Source organism: Odocoileus virginianus, chromosome 8 (assembly GCF_023699985.2).
Source record: "Odocoileus virginianus isolate 20LAN1187 ecotype Illinois chromosome 8, Ovbor_1.2, whole genome shotgun sequence".
Lineage (NCBI taxonomy): Eukaryota > Metazoa > Chordata > Mammalia > Artiodactyla > Cervidae > Odocoileus > Odocoileus virginianus.
This window is the reverse complement of record NC_069681.1, coordinates 38,963,949-38,984,628: the sequence shown is the minus strand read 5'-3', so window position 1 is coordinate 38,984,628 and position 20,680 is coordinate 38,963,949. Positions and strand designations below refer to the sequence as shown.

At 44.4% G+C, this 20,680-nt stretch overlaps 1 pseudogene; it reads right to left on the bottom strand.

The window, feature by feature from the left end:
- Window positions 1-5,595: 5,595 nt before the first annotated feature.
- On the bottom strand, window positions 5,596-7,910 carry LOC110122207 (WW domain-binding protein 11 pseudogene; annotated as a pseudogene).
- Between the last annotated feature and the right edge of the window lie 12,770 nt (window positions 7,911-20,680).

Below are 20,680 nucleotides of genomic sequence, written 5' to 3'. Positions count from 1 at the left end.
GCTCCTCCGTCCATGGGATTTTCCAGGCAAGAGTACTGGAGTGGGGTGCCATTGCCTTCTCCCATTTTCAGCATAATCTATGAGAATATTGAATAATTAGGTTGTACATGTGAAATTAATATAATATTGTAAATTACTTATGTGTGTGTGCTAAGTCGCTTCATGTCTTACTCTTTGTGACCCCATGGACTATAGCCCACCAGGCTCCTCTGTCCATGGAATTCTTCAGGCAAGAATATTGGAGTGGGTTGCCATTTCCTTCTCCAGGGGATCTTTGCAACTCAGAGATCAAATTTGTGTCTCTTAGGTCTCCTGCACTGGGAGGCGGGTTCTTTGCCACTAGCGCCTCCTGGGAAGGCATTTTCATACCTCAGGATACCTCTAGGGTCACAATTATTGGCTGTTTGCTTGTATGTCATTATAATAATCACTATTTGCCTTTGCTTTCTGCCTATTTGATAATCATGTTCACAAATCAGCCACAAGTTGTGGGTTTACTATATTAAAAATCGTTCCTGGTATTTTATAACATACAGACATTTCACAATCAAATATCAAAACTGGACCTTGGCTCCAATAACGAAAATGAAATGATTTAACTAGGAAGTTATAAAATATACTATTTTCTGAGATTTTGTGTCAAGTATTCATATCATTAGTCCACAGTGCTTGTCAAGGGATAAAGAGAGGATATTTAGTTAAACCCAGGAGATTCTAATGACAATCAGGGGAACTGTTCAAGCTTGGACACAGGCCTCCAAACAACATGGGCTTTCCTAAGCCCCCATTAGAGGAATCAGTGCTCGTCTCTCTTCAGTCCCAACTACTAAACTTATCTTGGGATATTTCAAAACTGTTCCTTCTACGGTGGAAGGTTTCCCCAGGTGCAGGGAAAACTGTAAAAGGAGAGTGTTGTGGGGGACATGGTTGTCATTCCACAGACCTCTTGGCCCACTTCCACCTCGGGCAGCAAGTAGAAGATATCTCATGCGGGTAAGTGTAGTTCTTTGTTCTTTACAGGGCTGATTCTTTAAAAATATGTGCATTTTGTGTCATTATTCTTCAACCTACATTCCTTAATGAGGCCCAGTTATGGTGAAAGCTGGGCATTCGACCTTAGCTCCAAAGTGGGATAAAGAGCCACAGTAGATTTCTGTTCGGATTTCAACAGCAGTTTCCCCAAATGCATCTTAGAAAACATGGAGCTAGGAATTTTGCTTCTAAATAGGGTTGATGGTGGTCCAAATAATCTTCCACCCTTAAAACTTTATCCTCTTTTTTTTTTTTTCCCATACCATGAGGCTTGTGGGATCTTAGTTCCTCCACCAGGGATTGAACCCATGCCTTTGTCAAAGAAAGCACAGAGCCCTAACCTGTGGACCTCCAGGGAATTCCCCAAACTTTTATCCTCTTGCTTTTGCTTCTCAATAGTAAAAATAATGTATTCTACATCTGCTGTGTACCCTGCACATAAGAGGTAAATTGGAAAACTTTGTCCACTGACAATACTTCAATTAGAATTTGTAAAGTCCATTTAACATATCTCCATTTTTTTCACCCTGAATAAAAATCTTTATCAAAGATACAAGTTACTACAGAAATCTATATTCCAGATGAGGGACACTGATTCATATTTCCAAAGGAAATGGACACTCCCCAATTTGGATTTCCTCATTCACAGGGAGTCATTGCTGATGGTGCCGGTTGCTTCTACTTTATTCTTATTTGAAAACACAACAGTGAGGTGCTGGGAAAGCTCTGTATGCCAATAGGCTCTCAAACGTCACAGTAATTCCTAATTGAGAAAAGAACTCACAAGCCAAAGTGGAACGAAGATGGTTATATCAATTTTAATATAATAAGTGATTTAAGCCTACATTGACAATTGGAGACATATCTTCTTAGGCTTGGGCCAGATTAAGCCTTCTGTAAGAAAGAAAAACAGAAAACCTTTTTAAGTTGCCAGATTCTTTTTTTTTCTCCTTACTGGTTGCATAACTTCATTGTCAAAGTTATACTTTCTTGTTGCTAACCCTCTTAGATGCCCCAGTATAGCCATGGGCTTTTAGGAAATCATTTAGACTAATAATGACTATGTCCTGTAATGATTTTATGTAATCTAGCACCTGGTACCTCAGCTGGTAACAAACCTGCCTGTGATGTGGGAGGCCCTGGTTTAATTCCTAGGTTGGCAAGATCCCCCGGAGGAAGGCATGGCAACCCACTTCAGTATTCTTGGCCTTTCCTGGTGGCTCAGATGGTAAAGAATCCACCTGCATTGCAGGAGACCCCGGTTTGATTCCTGGGTCGGGAAGATCCCCTGGAGAAGGGAACAACAACCCACTCCAGTATTGATGCCTGGAGAATCCCCATGGACAGAGGAGCTTGGCTGGCTATAGTCCCTGGGGTCGCAAAGAGTTGGACATGATTGAGTGACTGAGTACAGCACAACACCTCTTTGGACAAGAAGCATGTATTGTTTTTGTGAAAAATACAGGCCCCCTTCAACTACAGTTCTGCGGAATCAGTTTCAGGAGATCACCATAGAGACATGTGCGGTTCAGTCCTCATTGTGGCCCAAAAGCTTCCTGACTCAATTTCAAAAGCACTTCCCTGTCTTTAGATGGAATATCCCCTCTAGGCTCTGTCTCTTGTTCTGTCTAGTTTTGTTTTTCTTACCTGTGAGATGGTGATGAAATGAGTGCCTTTTCCAATGCCAGACACAGTGCCACTCACCATTGTTGTTTAGTTGCTCAGTCGTGTCTGACTCTTTGCGACCCTGTGGTCTGTAGCCTGCCAGGCTCCTCTGTCCATGGAGTTTTCCAGGCAAGAATACTGAAGTGGATTGCCATTTTCCTCTCCAGGGGATCTTCTAGACCCAGGGATTGAACCTGTGTCTCCTGCATTGGCAGATTCTTTACCACCAGGGAAGCCCCTGCTCACCATAAAAGGTGGGAATCATTCCTGGCCACTGGTTGATACAGGTGGAGGAATATCAGCTTGAAGTGTAAAAGCTTGAGAAATGAGGCCACTGGGATGTGGACTTTGGACTAGTTGATTTGTCTCTGAAAGCTGCACATATGTGTTATCTCTAAGAATCTGCTGGCCCTGGGAGGGCAATCTCCCCATCCCCTCACCTGACACAGCAAAGCACTAGATGCCAGAACACAGAGAATGCAGAATATAAGAAAATACAATGAATATAGTATGAATATGAGACCCTTTGGTGATATTTGTGTAGGCAGGTCAGGAAGGCAAGTGCTTCCCTATTCCAACTCCTCTTTATGGCTTCTCATGCTAATACTTTGGTCACCTGATGTGAAGAGCTGACTCATTGGAAAAGACCCTGATGCTGAGAAAGATTGAGGGCAGGAGAAGGGGGCAACAGAGGATGAGATGGTTGGATGGCATCACTGACTCAATGGACATGAGTTTGAGTAAACTCCAGGAGATGGTGAAGGACAGGGAAGCCTGGCATGTGCAGTCCATGGGGTTGCAGAGTCAGGCATGCCTTTTTGACTGAAAAACCTCAACATGGTTATCTGATTGTCAGTATTTGCTTTCTCGTGGTGAGCGTTTTGTGTAGAAAAGGTTCAAGTGTGTTTCTCATTGGGTCAACTGCTCCTCTCTTGCTCATTGCCTATCTGACCCCTTGTGGGGCCAGCTGGCACCCCTCAGTCTCCTCTGCTCTGATTCCCTGACTCACCAGCAGACTAACTCACATCCTCAAGTGAGTGAACTCAAAGGGCATCTGGGCAAAGAACATGCTGGGATTGGTAGCTTTAATTTCCTGTAGCTGTGTATTTTGAGATGATTCCAGAACACTTCACAAAGCAGTAATGCTCTTGAATAAACTTGAGATAGTTGAGCTGATTTTCAGGAGACAACTGGTCTGTAAGTAAGCTTTGGCCAAATTTCTGTACACATTATGGGAAAAACCAATGACCAAAATTTTACAATTTGGCTAATGATTATGGTATCATATTACAACTACAAAAGGAACCCTGGAAGTAGTTAATTCACTTATTCATTAATGAGTTCCTTTCCATTCGTTAGATTCCCGGTGTAGAATATGGGGATGAAGTGAGGACAGGACACAGGCCTATCCTCTGTGGATATACTGCTTAGAGGAGATGATCATGTAGCAAATGATTAGCTTGCTGTCTGGAGTTAAGTTCAGGTCATAGGCAGACTTCCCAGCAAAGTGGGCGCTTGAATTGACTTGAAAGATGGGTAGAAGTTGGCCCAGAGAAAGGAAGGAAGGGCATTTCAGGTCAGGGGACTAATACAGCTCTACAATTTATTAGCTACATGTCTCCAGGCAAAATGCTTAACATATGAGCTCCCCTGTCTGTAAAATGGAAGTAATATTATCTGCTTTAGAGGGGTGGTGGTGAGGAGGAAGTGAGTTGATTTGTGCAGAGAATTCAGAGCAGGGCCTGAAGCACCTACAAGGAAAGACCTCAGGGCAGGAGGAGCCAAGTGCATCAGGGACCAGCGAGCATATTGGAAAGGCTGACACGTGGACGTGCAGGAGGAGGTTCAGATGGGGTGCAGGTGCAGAGAGAGGGGAACTTGCGAAGAGATCTTTAAGCTCCATTAGGGGATTTAGACTTTGTCTTGGAGGAGCTGGAAAGCCATTGAAACATTCTGAGCAGAGAGTTTCTGATGGGAACTTGCATTTCAGAAAGATCCTGCACTACTTCATGTGAGAACCTGGACCATGAGGGCAACAGTGAGAACTGCCAAGGAGGGTGCTTAGATGTGCAACGGATGAGACCAAGTAACTTGGTGACTCATGAGGGATGAAGGGGTCATGGATGCTCTGAGGTTCCTGCCCAGAGACTTGTGGGCAGTGGAAGAGGAAGCTGGGTTCAGAGCAGGTCCCAACCTAAGCTCCATTCCTTCTCCCAGGACAGTGATGTCCAATACATGCCAAGATCTCAACCTATCAGATCCTCAATTTAATGTCTGGCTTTAAAAATCCTTTGGACACTAGCCTGGGTGGGAAGAGTGTTTGGGGAGAATGGATACATGTATATGTATGGTTGAATCCCTTCGCTGTGTACCTGAAGCAGTCACAACATTGTTAATTAGCCATGTATGTGTGCGTGTGTGCATGCTAAGTCACTTCAGTCATGTTCAACTCTTTGCGACCCCATGGACTCTAGCCCATCAGGCTCCTTAGTCCATGGGATTTTCTTTTCTTTTTCTTTTTTTTTATCTTGGTGTAGAACATTTATTTATTTATTCCATGGAACACTCAAAGTTTAGATCAATGGGAATTTTAATCAAAGAATTGTACATTTTCTTCCCACATATATCGCTTTGTATTAGGAAATGACATTGTGATCCATTTCACTACAATATTACAAAATATTTACAAGAAAATATTAAAAATAACTCAAACATGAAAGGCAAGATGGGGGTGAAATAAACTGGTTTTTCCAGAAATCTCTACTCCAGTGCCCAGAGCACACAAGAGAGCCAAAACAAAGTTCCCCTTGATCACAAGTTTCCAAGGAATTGGAGTAGGGGAAGAAACCGGATGAAAATGGTGGTATAAAGGGGGATGGATGTTATTAGCAGCACTGCTTCAATAACCAATTTATTTTGCATGAAATACCCTCTCTTTTATATGCAGTAAATTCTGAACAAGGCTAAACTTTAGGATATTCCTTGAACTGAAATTAAAAATACCCTGACAGTGAAAGCAACTCTTTCACCTAAGCTGAGTAAGAGCCTCTTTCTCCATGAACAACTGATGTGAACAGAAGCCTGATCTAGCATCCAAAGCTGTCACAGCAGCCCTTCCATCTCTTTCATGAAAGCCTCATAGACATCGTCCTTAGTCTGCACCGACACGGGAACAGATGGGCCAGATTTGGGCGCTGTTTTGGCAAGAGGCACAGCAGAATCATCCTCTGACTTTCTCTGGGGAGCAGCAGCAGCCCCTTTATTCTCTCAACGCACCCGCAGTGCGGTGGGCACGAATCGTGTGATCTCTGCCTTGGGATTAGTGATCTGTGGCTTGGCACTGATGGTTGCCGTAGCTTTCTTCTCGATGGTGGCTGCGCTTGTGTCATCCGCCTTGGGTCGTTGGATCAAGTTGGGGGGAGCACTTAGAACCCCCGGGTTGGGTAAGGGAGCTGGTGGGAAGAGCCCAGGTGGGGCAGGTCCAAGAGGAGGCACCAGAGGTGGGTGCATCATGCCAGGACGGGGTGGAGGGATACCTGGAGGTGCTGGGGGAGGTAGCCGTGGTGGGGGTCCCCGAGGAGGAGGGCCAGGAGGCAGACCTGGAGGTGGGCCTGGAGGAGGGCCAGGCGGCCGACCTGGTGGTGGGCCTGGAGGTAAAAGTCGGGGTAGAGGCCCTCGGAGCCCTGGCATTCCAGGTGGTTTCAGGAATGGAGGAGCTCCTGGAGGTGGTCCAGGAGGAAAGCCTGTAGGTGGTCCAGGTGGCCGTAAAGGTGGAGCAGGTGGCGGTCCAAGCGGAGGTGGTCCTGGCATGGGGGTTGCTTGTATCTGAGACGGAGGAACAGACTATGGAGGGGCTTGCTGCTGGGAAGCTGCAGACGTGCCATCAGAGAGAGACTCTTCCTTGTGCTGCTTTTGTGACTGCTTCTCTGCTTCGGAATCATCTGACTCTTCGTCGTCGTCCTCTGAAAACTCCTCGACTTCTCGGCCCTCCTCGGGGATTTCCTGCCCTGCCATTCGAAGCATCATGGCTTGGAGAGGAGTCAGCTCCTTCATGTTCTTCTTCTTCTTCTTTCTAGATTTTCCAGGCATATCTGCAAACCGTACACTCAGACCTGATATTTTTTTCTTCATTGTTTTCTCTCTCAGTGTCATCACGGTGTACAAATTCATCCCCTTCACTTTCTCCATCTGATCTGTCACTGTCGCTGTCATCAGTACTGTCGTCATGCTTATCCTGGTCCATGTCTTCAGGATAGCCATTATCTTCACTGGTGCTAGAAACATCATCGTCATGACCCCGCTGAGCAAGTTCAGGACTATATAACATGTCTTCATCTCGCCTACGAGCTGGAAGATCTAGGGCAAAGCCCACTTTGCGGCCATACATTTGTAAGACTTGAGGAGGAGGTGGGCCCGGAGGAGGACCTGGAGGTTTCCTGCCAGGGGGCAAACGTGGAACGCCATGTCCAAGAAGACGAAGTATAGAAACTGCCCGAGTTGGAGGTCCATAGGCTGAGGTCTTCTTAAGGATGGAGGGTGGCTGGGCCCCAGGAAGTGGAATGTCCTGGATCAAGATGTTGGAAGGAGCATGCGGCATATCTGGCAGAGGAATACTCTCCACTTCCACATGCTGGGCATTCTTGACAGCATCAAAATACTGGCTAAGTTGAGCCCTCTTCTGTTCATATTCTACTTCTAGCTTTCTCAATTCTTTGTAAATATCTGGATTCTCTTTCTCATAGAGTCGTAGAATACGTTCAAATGTTTCACGTAGCTTTTTACGCTTGTCTTTCAGCACTTTCTCATTTAACTGTGGCTGCTGCACTGGGTTAAACTCCATTTCATCCAATTTCTCCATGTCCCGGATAATTTGTTTGGGATCCTTCATCTTTAAAACTGCAGCTCGTACCATCATGCGCTGTTTTTTGTTCTTCTTTAATTCTCTTTTCCGAGCTTCTTTTCTGGCTTGGTCTGTAGGGTTCATAAATTTTCCACTTTTGGTGGATGACGTGGATCTCCGCCCCATGTTGACAAGTTGTTTGATTTACTTGTTTGTTTAAAATATAAAACCTAAAACGCTTCTGCTGGGCTCCTGGGGCTGTGAGAAGCGGTGAGGGGACGATTCTCGGCCCATTTGACTTCGTAGGGGCCTTCACCTCGGCCTTTCGGTCAACCAGCCAACCACCGCCATCTTGAAACCTAGCGCCCCTCCGCCATCCCTCCGTCAGTCCATGGGATTTTCCAGGCAAGAATACTGGAGTGGGCTGCCATCCCCTCATCTAGGGGATCTTCCTGACCCAGGGATGGAACCCTCATCTCTTTATGTCTCCTGCATTGGCAGGGATGTTCTTTACCACTAGCACCACCTGGGAAGTGCAGCTATATACATGCCAACACAAAGTAAAAAGTTTGGGGGAAAAAAAAACTTTAATGAGGAGAGTCAAACATTACAAAGAAAAATAAAGTTAATTATATCTTTGGGGAAAAAATCCATTGGCCAGGATGATAGAGAAAATTTGGCTGAATTAAAAAAACAAAAAACAACAAAAAAAACTTCTTCTTAGATGTTTAGTAAAAACCAATAGGAAAAACTGGGAGTCATAAAGGTTAATGCAATTTGAAGTACCATTAATAGGATAAAGAAATCTGAACTGGGAGGGTGATACCCCCCTACCCTGCATAACTCATAGTCAGATTGCACAGGGCTATTCTTGGGCACTGTATTTTAAAAGACATGTAGATAAACCACATTCATTGATTCGAGAGGAGAATAACTAGGAGGATGAGAGGTCTTGGAATAAGTTCATCTGCATTGGGTGCTATAGCCATGCCTGCCTTACAGGTGAGGTAACTAAAGCTTGGAGAAATTACATAGCTTGCTCAGTTTCATGTGAAGGTGGCAGTCATGGCAAGATTCATGCCAGACCGTGTGACTTGCAAACCCAAACACTCAATTGAAGGGCTCGCCAAGGCTGGTTCTCAGCAAGAGGAATGCGTTCCAACTGTCCTGACTTGCCTTTCTTTTTTTTAATTTTTTTTTTAATATTTATTTATTTATTTTTTAGTTCTTTTTTTTTCATTTATTTTTATTAGTTGGAGGCTAATTACTTTACATCATTGCAGTGGTTTTTGTCATACATTGAAATGAATTAGCCATGGATTTACATGTATTCCCCATCCCGGTCCCCCCTCCCACCTCCCTCTCCACCCCATCCCCTGACTTGCCTTTCTTGTCCTGCTGCTTCCACTGACTTTGTGCTTAATCTTTCCTTCCCTAGTCTGTGTCTGTGCTCACACCATGTGGGGCAAATATCTTCCTTCCTCATCCCCATCTCTCTCCTTAAACTCCACCTCCAAGGCTGCCTCCCATGCAAATTCTTCTTAATCTTCTAACCAGATGGCACCTTTGTCTCCTTGATGCCCACAGAGCTCTGTACTTTTCTTTTTGTGACTTTGTTTTTCTGGCTTGGATTATGGTTACTTGTGTACTGATTGTCCACCACTAGGTTATAAGCCCTGTAAGGACATGGGTCGAACAATTTCTGTCTCTTGCCTAGAAGATAAAAATCCATTAAGTCCATGCTCTATAAGGTGTATGTTGAATTTGGGAGGTTTTTGTTGAGATGAATGAATGGGAGCAAGGAAGGGACCACAGGGCCTGATCTACCACCCTTGGTGCTATCATAGAGTCTGTGTGGATGGTGACCAGACACATGTTTCTCCTCCTTGTCCAACAGCACAGCATGATAGAAGTTTCAAAACATCCTAGTAAACTCATCAGAAGAGAAAGTGTCTAATACGGTGTTTCTTGCTCTTAGAGAATCATACTGGCTCCTACTGGGAGCTTCTTGCTTTACTCAGAGTTCTAAAATCATCTCTTTGTCTATTCTAGAATATATCTGGGGCTTGCTAGCAAGCTTACCTATGGCCATTTCTGAAATGCACCCTTTTGAAATTTGGGGCATTTCCTTGACCCCTGCCCTTGTCCCTGGTCATCGCCTTCATTCTAAGATCATATCTGGTCCTTTCATCCATGTGTTAACTTTATGAAAAGTCTCAGGCGCCATTCACAGTGTTTCCTCTGGGCCATAGGGAACAGTTTATATTTGAAAGGGGCAGCTGAGAAATCAGAATGTGATTTTTTTTAAAATTAATTGATTTTTTACTGAAGGATAATTGCTTTCCAGAATTTTGCTGTTTTCTGTCAAACCTCAACATGAATCAGTATGTGATTTTTAAAAAATGGCTCTGATTATTTGGACAGAGTCACTCTCTGAGAACTTTCTATCCTCTGAGTGGTTGTGGGCTGCGTACTTCTCTTGGTAATTAGCGACTCTGAGATATGGATGTGGCTTTTGGTCTTACGAATCATCCAGCCATGTGTGACCACAGTCAGCAGAAAAAAGAGCTTCCCAGCTCCCCATCTGCTGAATTCTTAAGAGGGGCTGGACTGTGGGGCCCTTTCTGTGAGGGTTACTTTCTGCATATTACAAGCAACTGAGTAAAAAGTGCAGGGTAAACATAAATGCCGTTCGTTCACTGCAAGCAGACCAAATTACAAGCCGTCACCTCTTCAAGATAGTCTGCTACCACTTGGGTTATCTGTGTGTTTTTTTTTTTTTGAAATGGGACAAACATACTTAACACATTTAATGTTAGTTCATATAAAAAAAGACAAGTTGTAACATAAAATTCAGATTTTCATTTTCTCATTTTAGTGAGGTGTCTTATGTGAAGAAGGAATTCATAGGGCCTGGACTCCATCTCAGGCCTGTCTGTGCTGATCGTGCTCGGCCACCTCACCAGTGGACTCTGAACTCTCTGCTTAGTGCCTGTGGGAACGACAATGGAAGGATAAGACCCCCTTCGGACAGGGGAACCTTGAAGATCATATCCAGGTTACTCATCACCTGGGTATATGGCTGTCTTCATTCTCCTTACATCCCAGGGGTCCTTCATTTGTTCCAGAAACGAGACCAGGTCCGGCTTAGAGACCGCAAGACCCAAGCAGGCCAGATTCCCATAGTTCTCTAACATCACGTCCCTGTACAATTCCCGCTGACCAAGGTCCAGGCATTCCCACTCCTCTTGAGTGAAATCTATGGTCACATCCTGGAATGTCAGCAGACCCTGAGAAGCTGCCATTTCCTCCTCTTCTTCCTCCTGCTCTGTGTCTTCTCTGGGGATGTTACGTTGCAAACTCACATCTGCATCTGGAGAAAATGCCTTCAAAGGCATCCATTCAGCTGTTTAAGCTGCAACTGCTGATAATGCTAATCACACCCTGGTGCTCTACACTATTTGCAGATCTTCTTGGCTAGTTCTTCTCCTTCCTTTTCGAGTTACAGAGAACAGTTCATGAGAGATAATGGACCCTCCTTCCTATCTATGTTATAAAACACATCTAAAGACAATTTCTCTGGAAATAGTGGTTCTTTCATGGGTCTTACTTTAACCCAAATGGTTGAGATAAGGAGAGGAATCATTCTCCAACAATAAGTTATTTCCTTCCTGAATTTTTTTCCTGTCAGGATTTTCTCTTCATTACCCTGTTCTCTGACTATACACACCCCACAACTCAACTGTGCTTCCTTAGTTTCTTAAAATATTTGTAATTATTTTTGATTATTAACTTAATTGGCAGGTCTTCTCTTCCTACTTAAAAATCTTGATTCTTCCCTTAGTTGGCATGTGGTCCTTTAAAATTTCAACCTGTCTTTTATCTCATACTTTTGTTTTTTTTTTTTTTCTGTGTGTAAAAGTTATGCTCTACATTAAATCAGTCTATGGGAACAAATGCTAAATCTTTACATTTTTGCCCCCATTCAAATGGAATCCAGAGAGAAGCTCTAGACTTTTCCAGGGACCCCTGCCCTAAATATCTCCAAGCTCATTGGCATCACTTGTAATGATCTCAACTCCTACTTGCTCTTGTCTCAGGGGAGAACTCAGATACTACTCAGTAGGGTGCAAGTCCTACCACCAACCACCACTGCTCCACCTCAGACTCCATCAGCCTTTCCTCTAAATAAATACAAAGTAGAGGAAAAACTATGTTTTCCACACAACATGGCTTCTAGAAAAGACCCCTAGGCATACGTCTCCCAATGACATCACTGTGCACAAGCTCCTCCCACCTAGAAATCCAGTGCCCGCATTGCTCCTCAAGGTCATGTTCCACCACTGCTGGCCTCTGCGTCCACCTGGCCTCTTCTCCTTCCCTCCCTATGTCAACTGCAGATACACCTGTCCCAGGGCCCCAAGACGGTGACACTTTATGGGCAGGTGTTTCCCACAGAGACACCACAGCCTGGATGGCCAGGCAGGACAGGTTTTAGTGTTGGTGCCACATGGGACCAAGACCCGGCCCTCCTCTCCAGTGATTTAAAAAGAAGGCTGGTGCTGAGCCCACACCACTGTTCAGGCTCCTCTCCCTCTCTGCACACCCTTTTATGGGTTTGACGACCACATGGGACAGGAAATGCTGTCCTTTCTACACTCTGGCCTCATCTTAGCGTTTCACGGGAGATGATAGCAGGGTGGGTGGTGCGTGTGAGGAGGGAAGGATGGGAGAGGGTCTGGAGATGTATCAGGGTCCTAGTGCCTCTCAGAAAACTTGACCCTGTCGACTAAAAAAAAAGCAGTATACAACCTAAAAGCTGAGAATTATATTTTATTTGGTGGGCAAAACTGAGGACTTGGAAACTCCCTGATGGTCCAATAGTTAGGACTTGGTGCTTTCATTTCCAAGGGTGCCAGGGTTTGGTCCCAGGTCAGGGAACTAAGATCCAGCAGGCCATACAGTGCGGTTAAAACCTAAGGACTTAAGCCCAGTATACAGCTTCTCAGATAACTCTGAGAGTGCTCCTAAGAGAAAGGGAGGAGCCAGCAGATATAGGAGTTTTGCAACAAAGATCAGTTGTTGGAACATCAAAAGATTACTGCTAACTAAAGAAAACTGGACATCTCAAGTTAAGGAATTTAGTGCTTTTCTGTGTATGGGGAAGATACAGGAGTTTGGACTCCCTGAAGTCATTCCCTTGACAGGAACCTCAGCTATCTGGGGCCAGTGTCCTGGGCTTTCTCTTCCTGAGTGTCCTCAGGATGTGTCATTGTGGGGGCTCTGCAGAGGCTGATGTTTATTCAGTCTACAGACACTAGTGGAGTCCCTCCACATACTATTCATTGTTTAGCACTGGAGACACAACAGAAAACACAGCAAACAAAGTCCTTGCCCTCATGCAGCTTAGGTTTTAGTGGGAACAGGAGGAAATGAGGGGGTTCAATTGACTTCATGTCTCCCCCATATTCATATGTTAACACTCTAACCTCATATGTGATAGTGGTAGGAGATGGGGCCTTTGGGAGGTGATTAGTTTCTTTATAAGGGCTTCCCTGGTGGCTCAGATGGTAAAGCATCTGCCTGCAATGCAGGAATTTGATCCCTGGGTTGGGAAGATCCCCTGGAGAAGAAAATGGCAACCCACTCCAGTATTCTTGCCTGAAAAGTCCCATGGATGGAGGAGCCTGGTAGGCTACAGTCCATGGGGTCACAAAGAGTCAGACATGACTGAGCCACTTCACTTTCTTTCACTTTTAGTTTCTTTATAAAAGGGATACCAGAAAGCTCTCTCCCTCTCCTTTTCTATCACATGGGGACACAGTGGGGGGTTGGCCCTCTGCCACCCAGAAAAGGGTCCTCACCAGAACACGACCATGCTGGCACCCTGATCTCAGACTTTCAGCTTTTAGAACTGTGAGAAATACGTTCCTGTTTTTAAAAAGCCCCCAGTCTGCGGTACTTTATCATAGCATCCCGAACTGATGGGGACTTGGGGAAGAGCTCTCAGATCCCATGTATGTTATAACTATCCTTTCTGGATGACTGTTGGTCAGCCTCATCTCTCTAAACTCTTTTAGTAACATTCTATATGGCATTTCTGCTGCTTTCCTTCTTTCTTTTCTTAAAAACATATTTATTTTCAGCTGCACTGGGTCTTCACTGTTGCTTACGAGTTTTCTCTAGTTGCTGCGAGCGGCGGCTACTCTCTAGTTGTGGGGCATGGGCTCCTCATTGCTGCGGCTCCTCTTGTTTTGGAGCATGGCTCTAGGCTCGAGGGCTTCAGTGCTTGCAGCACAGGGGATCGGTAGCTGTAGGGCAGGCTGAGTTGCTGTGGGGCACGTGGGATCTTCCCAGACCAGGGACTGAACCAGTGTCCCTGCATTGCCAGGTGGATTCTTAACCACTAGACCACCAGGGAAGTCCTCTCTTGCTTTCAGTACCTTCTTTCATTGAATTTTTAATAATAGAGCTTAACCAACAAGGAACCAAGGTTGAGGCATTGATGGTTTACATGATCATTTTCTCAGTATGTTTCAAATCTATAAGAATATTTGGTCCTGCTTGCCAATTAGTGTTTGCTAAAGGTCATTCCTTTAAAAGCCTGCAGAGGTTCATGGGACTGTTAAAATGAAGATAATATTCCTGATACACTGTACCAAGGATTATTTTCTATAGCCTGTAGTGAAAAATAGATTAAAAAATTCTCTTCCTGAAGCCTACTGGCCAGGGGCCCTAGGATTCAATCCAACCAAAACACCCACATTTTATTCAGTGGTTCAGTGTGGTTTTGTTAGCCTTTTCTCTCACAGAATGTTTAACATCTCCTTAAAGGTCCAAGCAAATTGTTTGTTGCTATTTCTTTGTGAAGTTTTCGATTGGATTAAAACACCAATATAAACTGAATTTAAACTATCCAATGGGAATTTTATTTATAAAAATAAAGCAAATCCTAAACTCCTGGGGACAGAACCAATGGCTCATATTTCTCTATTGCACAGCACTGACCTCGTTCAGTGCCTGGTACAAATAAGAGCTCTGTAAGTTCATTTGTTGGATGAATGAATTTATTTATTCATGAATAAATTGTTTACTCATGAATGAACTTATTTATTCACCCCTTACTTTTCTTCCTTTCCTCGAATTTTATCTCTATTTTCTTTATTCTTTGGACTCAGTAATACTTCTCATATTATTTTCAATAAGAGAGCTGAATACATGCATACTGACCTGACTTGAAAAGAAAGATGGAAACAGAAAATCTTTTAGCAAATTGGACCCCGAATCTCCCAGTGAGTTGCCAATTAATCCAGTGAAATGTTTTTGGATGAGGGAGTTCTATCCCGGACAGGTCACACTCCCTCACTAACCTCGGATCTGGTTGAAGGAAGATTCCTCTAATCCAACATCCCGCGATTTTAATTATAAGACAATGTGTTATGCAGGTTAAGTTGGACTTCACGATGACTTAGCAGAAAGTCTCTGCTTTGATAATCAGATGCCATCTAAAGCAATAAGAATGCCTGCACCAGGCCTATCAGAGACAGAGTCAAGTAAGCTGGGATGACTTATTTAATGTGATGTCAGGAGCGATATCATTCTGTGTCATTTGGGGATGAACTTTAATTTCACACTTTTAAAATATAAAACATTTGCTATTTGCACGTCAAGTAGGCAGCCTAGCTGTCTTTACTCTCTTTCCTTATTTCTTGAAATGTGACTTCTTTTTAGGTTCTGCCAACTCTTCTTTCTGATCTTTTACATCTGTCTGTTGTCTCCACACAGATCCCAACTCTTTCCAACCTCTGCTTTCCTATCCTGTCCCACTTTGCTCTAAGGAACTTCAAGAAGCAAAGGCAAAGCATCAGCTCAAGAACATTTGACTATCCATCCATCCATCTATCCATCCATCCATCCATCCATCTACCTGTCCATCCATCCATCCACTCATCCCCTCCCATCCATCCATACACTCATCCACTCACCCATTCCCATCCATCCATCCATCCATCCACACACCCATCCACCTGTCCATCCATCCATCCATCTACTCAACAATTGTCTATTAACCATCTTCTATGTGTAAGGCATTTTGCTTGTTTTATGAGGACAGATCAAAGGAAATCAAGTTATGGTTTCTATTCAAGAGAGATTTAAACTTGAAGGGAAGAGTGAAGCAGAAGGGGGAACAGGAGAAAGACAGAGATGATACACATAAATATAAGACACATAGAGACCCTGCTGCTGCTGCTAAGTTTCTCCAGTTGTGTCCGACTCTGCGACCCCATGGACAGCAGCCCACCAGGCTCCCTGTCCACGGGATTCCCCAGGCAAGAATACTGGAGTGGGTTGCCATTTCCTTCTCCATATAGAGACCCTATTAGGTCATAAATACATCCCAAACCAAACTCATCATGTTCTCCCACAAACCACTTCCTTTTCCAGCCTTTCTCATGTGGTCATCGTCCCACAGCTGCTCCTCTGTCTTCAGGTAGCCTTTCACTGTACCCATCTCCTGTCCACCTCTATCACTGTCAGTTGTGCTTTTGCCCACTACTTGAGGAGGACTGTACCTTAAACCTAGCATCTGATGGCAGATCTGGTTCCTAGTCACCTTCTCATCTCTGAAGACTCCAGTTTCCAGAGGGAAGGACACTTCTCAAGGCCTTAGTTAATGCTAAAAACCACTCTTAAAACACACACACACACACACACACACACACAGAAACACACAACTTTATTTTGTATTGGAGTATAGCCAATTAACAAATGTTTTGATAGTTGTAGGTGAACAATGTGGCTATACATTATCATTTCCCCAAACTCAACATCCGTCCACTGCCAAAACAACTGAGGGAGGGTTTCCATGTGTACACAGTAGTCCTCAGTTATCCATTTTAAAATTATTATTGTTATGCTCAACTCCTATTGGGTGGATATTGGACTATATTATATTGGGTGCAAACTTTAGTTAAGGCTTGGACTCAAGTACTACAGATGATGGAACTAACCCCTGTGTTGTTAGCATTACAGCCAGGATCTCATTATCTTTAAAAATTTGTATTTGCACCATCTCAAACTCGCCATTGGGTTTGAAGGCTTGGTAAACTTCTTGTGTAATGTTACCCGAGTCCTGGGAACCAGCTGCAAGAAAAGCTGGAGAAGAGTTCAGTGTTGCAGGAAAGGCTTAAAAGAGCTTATATATCCAAGAAATATAATGTGCCTGCGCAGACTGAGGGCTTCTCCGCAACTCAGCACGTGGGCCTCGCACTCAGCAGGGGTTGGGGCTTCCTAGTGAGTGGACCTCTCTAACATGCCCCAGGGACCACAGGCCTCTATGGAAGTGCTTGGCATGCACCGGAGTTGTGTGCAGAAGGCTTCTTAGACTCCAGCAATGAAAACTGCTTGCCATTCAGAGATGAGATCTGTCTGCCTGTTTGCAGTGATTCCACTGATGCAAGGGAATCACCTGTAGGTTTTAAAAAGTTTTTGAATCTGTGAAATGGATTAATGTAGAGCTCAGCACTGATTCAAGAGCCCCTGTGCAAACCATGTTGCCTGTTAGTAAGGACAGTTCTTGGTGGAATCAGATCAGTATTCAGCAGGACCCAAAGTGATGCTTTGTGTGATGGGTAATGAGATAGCAAAGTTCTCCACCCTCTTGTTCTTGTACTTCTTGTCGCACATCATTGGCAGCTTCTCCTGGGTGATGCTCCGCCCCTGGTGAGCTCGTGTTCACACCGTGGCATGTGTGGGGACTGGAGTGTGATGAGAGGCAGGACAAGAAAGAGCCGGAGAAGAGCCGCTCTCCCGATGTGCAGGAAAGGCAGAAAAGGAGCCTAAACAGCCCAAGAACAAAAGCAAATGCACCTGCGCAGACAGAGGAGGCTCTCCCGCAGACTCTGCACGTGGGGCCTCGCACCAGCAGGGGGCAGCACTTGGGAGCTTCCTAGTGATGCGGACCCTCTTGCTAACACTGTCCCCAGGGGACCCACAGGCACATTCAAATATGGAAAGTGCTGGTCCCAACTACAGACAAACTCATGGGAGAAGTGTGACTGGTCAGGAAGGCTTCTTGGAGGAGGTCTCCAGCAATGAAAACTGCTGCCATTCAGGAAGAAATGAGATCTTCTGCCTCTATCAGTGATTCTCACTTGACTGCAGGGTGGAATCACCTGTAGGGTTTTAAAAAGTGTTGACTCCTGCCTCCCCTTCCCCGAGACATGGATTTAACTGTGATGAGGCTTCAGCACTGGGATTTCAAAGAGCTCCCCTGGTGATTTTACAAACCACTGCCTTTGCCATGTTTAAGATATAAAGGACAGTTCTTGGATGAAGAAATAAGAGTAAACAGATCAGGTGATTCAGCAGGACCCAAAGTGTATGCTTCTGTGTGTGGAGAGTGGGGTGAATGAGGAAGGTGAGGCAAAGGCCCTCCACCCCTCTTGTCTGCTGTGTGACCTTCTTGGTCGCTCATTCCATGGCCTGGCCACTCTCTTCACCTGGACGCCTGGATTCTCCTGCCCCATACTGATTTTCAGTATGGCACAGCTGTCCCTGGAAGTTTCATTCAAGCTCCACCTTCAGTTCAGTTCAGTTCAGTCGCTCAGTTGAGTCCGACTCTTTGCGACCCCATGAATCGCAGCACGCCAGGCCTCCCTGTCCATCACCAACTCCCAGAGTTTACTCAAACTCATGCCCATTGAGTCGGTGATGCCATCCAACCATCTCATCCTCTGTCGTCCCCTTCTCCTCCTGCCCCAATCCCTCCCAGCATCAGGGTCTTTTCCAACGAGTCAACTCTTCGCATGAGGTGGCCAAAGTATTGGAGTTTCAGGTTCAACATCAATGAACACCCAGGACTGATCTCCTAAATTTAGGATGGACTGGTTGGATCTCCTTGCAGTCCAAGGGACTCTCAAGAGTCTTCTCCAACACCATAGTTCAAAAGTATCAATTTTTCGGTGCTCAGCTTTCTTCACAGTCCAACTCACATCCATACATGACCACTGGAAAAACCATAACCTTGACCAGACGGACCTTTGTTGGCAAAGTAATGTCTCTGCTTTTTAATAAGCTATCTAGGTTGGTCATAACTTTCCTTCCAAGGAGTAAGTTTTCTTTTAATTTCATGGCTGCATTCACCATTTGCAGTGATTTTGGAACCCCCTCAAAATAAAGTCAGTCACTGTTTCCACTGTTTCCCCGTCTATTTACCTTGAAGTGATGGGACCAGAGGCCATGATCTTCGTTTTCTGAATGTTGAGCTTTAAGCCAACTTTTTCACTCTCCTCTTTCACTTTCATCAAGAGGCTTTTTAGTTCCTCTTCACTTTCTGCCATAAGGGTGGTGTCATCTGCATATATGAGGTTATTGATATTTCTCCTGGCAATCTTGATTCCAGCTTGTGCTTCTTCCAGCCCAGTGTTTCTCATGATGTACTCTGCATATAAATTAAATAAGCAGTGTGACAATATACAGCCTTGACGTACTCCTTTTCCTATTTGGAAGCAGTCTGTTGTTCCATGTCCAGTTCTAACTGTTGCTTCCTGACCTGCATACAGGTTTCTCAAGAGGCAGGTCAGGTGGTCTGGTATTCCCATCTCTTTCAGAATTTTCCACAGTTTATTGTGATCCAAACAGTCGAAGGCTTTGGTGTAGTCAATAAATCAGAAATAGATGTTTTTCTGGAACTCTCTTGCTTTTTTGATGATCCAGCGGATATTGGCAATTTGATCTCTGGTTCCTCGGCCTTTTCTAAAACCAGCTTGAACTTCTGGAAGTTCTTGGTTCACATATTGCTGAAGCCTGTCTTGGAGAATTTTGAGCATTACTTTACTAGCATGTGAGATGAGTGCAATTGTGCAGTAGTTTGAGCATTCTTTGGGATTGCCTTTCTTAGGGATTGGAATGAAAACTTACATTTTCCAGTCCTGTGGCCACTGCTGAGTTTTCCAAGTTTGCTGGCATATTGAGTGCAGCACTTTCACAGCATCATCTTTCAGGATTTGAAATAGCTCAACTGGAATTCCATCACTTCCACTAGCTTTGTTCATAGTGATGCTTTCTAAGGCCCACCTGACTTCACATTCCAGGATGTCTGGCTCTAGGTGAGTGATCACACCATTGTGATTATCTGTGTCATGAAGGTCGTTTTTGTAGAGTTCTTCTGTGTATTCTTGCCACCTCTTCTTAATATCTTCTGCTTCTGTTAGGTCCATACCATTTCTGTCCTTTATTGAGCCCATTTTTGCACGAAATGTTCCCTTGGTATCTCTAATTTTCTTGAAGAGATCTCTAGTCTTTCCCATTCTGTTGTTTTCCTCTATTTCTTTGCATTGATCGCTGAAGAAGGCTTTCTTATCTCTCCTAGTTATTCTTTGGAACTCTGCATTCAAGTGGGAGTATCTTTCCTTTTCACTTCTCTTCATTTCACAGCTATTTGTAAGGCCTCCTCAGACAACCATTTTGCCTGTTTGCATTTCTTTTCCATGGGGATGATCTTGATCCCTGTCTCCTGTACAATGTCACGGACCTCTGTTCATAGTTCATCAGGCTCTGTCTATCAGATCTAGTCCTTGAAATCTATTTCTCACTTCCACTGTATATTCATAAGGGATTTGATTTAGGTCATACCTGAATGGTCTAGTGGTTATCCCTACTTTCTTCAGTTTAAGTCTGAATTTGGCAGTAAGGAGTTCATGATCTGAGCCACAGTCAGCTCCTGGTCTTGTTTTGCTGACTGTATAGAGCTTCTCCATCTTTGGCTGCCAAGAATATAATCAATCTGATTTCAGTGTTGACCATCTGGTGATGTCCATGTGTAGAGTCTCCTCTTATATTGTTGGAAGTGGGTGTTTGCTATGACCAGTGTGTTCTCTTGGCAAAACTCTATTAGCATTTGTCCTTCTTTATTCCGTACTCCAAGGCCAAATTTGCCTGTTACTCCAGGTGTTTCTTGACTTCCTACTTTTGCATTCCAATCCCCTATAATGAAAAGGACACCTTTTTTGAGTGTTAGTTCTAAAAGGTCCTGTAGGTCTTCATAGAACCGTTCAGCTTCAGCTTCTTCAGCGTTACTGGTTGGGCATAGGCTTGGATCACCATGATACTGAATGGTTTGCCTTGGAAACGAACAGAGAT